We start from the raw sequence: 4,361 nt of genomic DNA on the forward strand, positions 1-4,361 counted from the left end.
GAGGTCACCCAGCTGGCTTCATGTGGAGAAGTGCAGAATCAAACCTGGTCCCTTACGTTAGCATCTGTCGCTCTTTAGCCACTACACCATGCTGGCTCTCGGACTGATGCTCTGATTCAGTATAAAGCAGCTTCGTATGTACGTAGACAACCATCAGCTCATGGCTGTAGCCAGGGAGGGCACACCCAGAGCACTGGTTTGTCCCACTTTCTCCAAGGTAGCGTGTGTGTTTTTTGTCCATGGGTGGTGTAATGCTATGATAGTTAGATTTGGATTTGGGAGATCTGAATTCAAATCCTTGCTGGTACCATGGAAGCTTGCTGGGCGACCTTGGGCCAGTCACACCCTCTCAGGTTAACCTACTTCATGAGGTTCTTGTTGTGAGGGTAAAATGGAGGAGAATGATGTATGCCACTTTGGGTCTCCACTGGGGAGAGAGGCAGGGGAGAAATGATGTAAATAAACATGGAGCTGCTTTTTAAATGAGTCATACCAGTGGTCTGCCAAGGTCAATATTGTCTATTCTGACCAGCAGAAGTTCTCCAGGGTTTCAAGTAGGAGGTCTTTCAAATTACCTGACTCATTTAATGGGAGATGCTATTGAGATATATGTCAGAGTAGCAAGCAGTTACTATAGATCAGTTTGATCTGTTTGTCAGAACTAGCTGTCATGCTAGTAATCATGTAATTACAGCCAGGTGTTTTCTAGCAGGTGTTACTCTTTCTGGGCTTGTTAGAGTTAGTGATTACATCACCTAGTTAGAGATTGGCTGGGGTTTAGCATAATAGCTATCAGTTTAGTAAGCTGGTGGGGAACTTAGTTCTCATAGACTAAGGCACGACATGGTGTACGATAGCCTGTAAATATCTCTGTATATATTCACCTTTATAACTATATAAACTCTCTGTGCACCTTCATAACTGGTCAGTCTCCCGCTTCCTATTTACAACACCCAATAGATGCTGGGGATTGAACCTGGGGAAATCTGCATGCCGAGAGGAGGAGGAGAGGAGGAGGAGGAGGAGAAGATTGGATTTATACCCTTCTCTTCACTTGGAGTCTCAGAGCGGCTTGCAGTCTTCTTTCCCTTCTCCTCCCCAGAATGGACACCCTGTGAGGTAGGTGGGGCTGGGAGAGCTCTTTTGAGGACAGCTCAGAGAACTTGTGACTGACCCTAGGTCATCTAGCAGGTGGAAGTGGAGTGGGGAATCAAACCTGGTTCTTCCAGATTAGAGTCCGCGCTCCTAACCACTACACCAAACTGGCTTTCTCCATCACTCCATGGCAGAGGGTGTGGTATTTGCATGCAGAAGGTCCCAGGTTCCATCTCCAGCTAAAAGATCTTGTGTCACATCTCTTGGGAAAGAGCTTCTTCTCCCTGAGACCCTAGACAGTCGCAGCCAGTCTGCACAGAGTATCCTCCGTGAAATGGACCAATGGCCTCAAGTGAGCTAGCATCCAAGAGATCCCTCTTTCCCCTCTCCCTCAGCTCAATATGTAGCCCAAAACAAGTTGCTCAGTCCCTATTTGCATTGCAATAGGAGGACACTAATGCCAGCCTACCTTACAGGGCTTGTGAGAATCCCCACAAGATAATGTGCTTGAAGCACTTTGAACACTAAAAACGCTATAGAAAGGTTACGTATTTAGAATCTGGGGGGCCATTGAAGAGCCATGCAGGGGGAGTAGAAATGATTTGCAAATTTTCAACACACAAAAATCTCCCCCTCCAAGATATTCTACACTTTCAACTTAGTGAGAGCCAGTTTGGTGCAGTGGTTAAGAGCTCGGAATCTAATCTAGAAGAATTGGGGTTGAGTCCCCACTCCTGCACATGCAGCTGCTGGTGTGACCTTGGGTCAGTCATAAGTTCTTTCAGAGCTGTTCTCTCAAGGGCAGTTCTCGAGAGAGCTCTCTCAGCCCCACCTACCTCACAGGGTGTCTCTTGTGGGGAGGGGAAGGAGATTGTAAGCCGCTCTGAGACTCCTTTGGGTAGTGAAGGGGGGGGTATAAATCCAACCTCTTCTCCTCTTCTCTCTTTAGAAGGCTCATTCTCTCCTTTCCACATGCTTTCCCGATATCTTTCTCAACCACAGTCAAAATTCCGTTCCCCCTGAGCATGCTCAGTCCTCACTGTATCTGTTCCAAGTGGCTTATTGACCTTGGTTCGTTCACATAGTCATGTTTTACCACCTAACTGGGAAGGTCCTTGACTAGGTAGGCACCCTCTGCCTCAGCTGTGGGTTTTGCTATTCTCATGATCAGCACAAGTCCCACCCACCCCCCCAGTTTACTATTAGAGATAACCTGAGCGAAGATCTGCAGAAGGAACGTCATGTTGCTCAGCAATCTGATCTCACTGGAGGACAAAAGAGGTCAAAACATTTTTTTTTGTCATGTCAGCCAACACCGGCAGCGAGCAAGTGAGCCTCCAAGAAGAAAAGGGGTCAAATAATATTTTTAGCTTGTCAGCCAACACTGGTGACAAAAAAATGAGCCTCCAATTAAAAAGTGTCAATTAATAAATTTTTTAGCATGTCAGCCAACACTGGCAGCAAGAAAATGAGCCTCCGACAAAAAATGTAAATTAATTTTTTTAAGCTTGTCCGCCAACACTGGCAGTGAGCAAATGAGCCTTTGACAAGAATGTGGAACAATCTGAGCTGAACTGCTCAGCCAAGAGTTTCACAAATCTTCATTGGGAAAGGAAGGGAATTAGCCAGCCCTGTTTTTATTTCCTCAGCTCCAAGATCGCTGTTGTTATCAAGCCATATTTGTGAGATTAAATTGCGCTTTAAATGAGCTTTTCAAAAATGCTTTTTTTTGTGAACAGCTTTTGCAGCAATCATGTATTTAAACGTGGGTGTGTGGGAGTGTTTTCCAAAAAAGGACAAACGGCTCTTTTCAAGCTGCGTGATTATGTAGTACATAATGCCTAATTACCCCCAACAATGACCCGCTTCCTTGCAACGGGGGACAAAATCAAAACGTTTCCAAAATAACGCATTGTTCTAAGCAAATGAGAGGGAATGCAGCTTTGTGTCCTATCCTGCTTGCAGAAACAGATACCTCCCTTGTCTCTTTCCATGAGTCATCTGTCAATTGAGGCTTTCTAAACACCCCAAGTTGCTGGTGTGTGCAACTTGGGGCTGGTACAGAGCGCAACAGGAAAGCTGTGCAGGGGGTGGCAGCGGCGGTAAAATCATTCTGGTGTGCAGCTGCAGCGCTCCACCCCTCGCCGGGCTGCCTCTTCTCTCTGAGAACAAAAAGAAAATTAGAATTTGTCATGCGTCACCGTCTGAATAGAGAGGTAGCTGGTTACATCCCACCAAACTGGGGTAGATGGAGACATTCCAGGGGCACAGAATCAAGCTGAACCAAACGGTCCTTTCCAAACAACAGCAGCAGAAGAGATGGTTTTTATACCCTGCTTTCCTCTACCTGAAGGAGTCTCAGGCTGTGGTCACACGGAACATTAGCCACGCAAGAGAGACGGAAGACAGGCAGATCCGGTGGCATCCGGCGCCCGCCCATGTCCCCTTGCGAAAAAGGGTATTTTTCCCCCAAAGTCTCCGTGGATGCACACACACACCCAACAGAGCATGCGCATTCGTTGTGTACACAAAAAAAGAAAACCAGTTTGCCGCACCGTGCGCTTCTTTGTTGCGCGCAGGCTAGTCCTGTGATTGGCACCTCTCCCTACCCACGGAACCTCCACAGTACCTCCACAGGACCTCCACGGGAGGTCTGATCGCTTAACCGTGCATTAGTTTGTCCTGGGGCAAACAGCCACGCTTCTCCTCTGCAGTTTCCTGCCCGTGTGACAGGGGCCATTGATAGTTTTGATATTCTTTTTTAAAGTTTTGATATTCTTTTTTTAAAAACCCTTGTTAGGGAGGTGGGGCTGAAAGAGTTCTGAGAGAACTGGGACTGGCCCAAGGTCACCCCGCAGGCTTCATGTGGAAGAGAGGGGAATCAAACATGGAGCCAGTTTGGTGTTGTGAACAGGAGTGTGAACTCCAATCTGGGAGAGCCAGGTTTGATTCCCCACTCTTCCACATGCAGCTGCTGGTGTGACCTTGTGTTAAACACTGGGTTCAAGACGCATTACAGTGAACAGCTCTACTTTATGAAGTTTCAGGAGCACTACAAGACAAACTTCAGGGCTGCCGCCATGTTTAATTAGCATGCAAGCACCAGACCCCAAACACACCCCACTCCCAACAATAGGCTATTTACATAACACTACTTCCCCATTGGTCCCCTCCAGCATCCTGGCAAGCTATTGTTCCGGAGCAACAAGCTCAGCCAGTCTCGGATACTAACTCTGGGATGACCCATGCTCAGTTCACAACACCTC

Source organism: Gekko japonicus, unplaced genomic scaffold (genome assembly GCF_001447785.1).
Source record: "Gekko japonicus isolate JY-2015 unplaced genomic scaffold, Gekko_japonicus_V1.1 scaffold794, whole genome shotgun sequence".
Lineage (NCBI taxonomy): Eukaryota > Metazoa > Chordata > Lepidosauria > Squamata > Gekkonidae > Gekko > Gekko japonicus.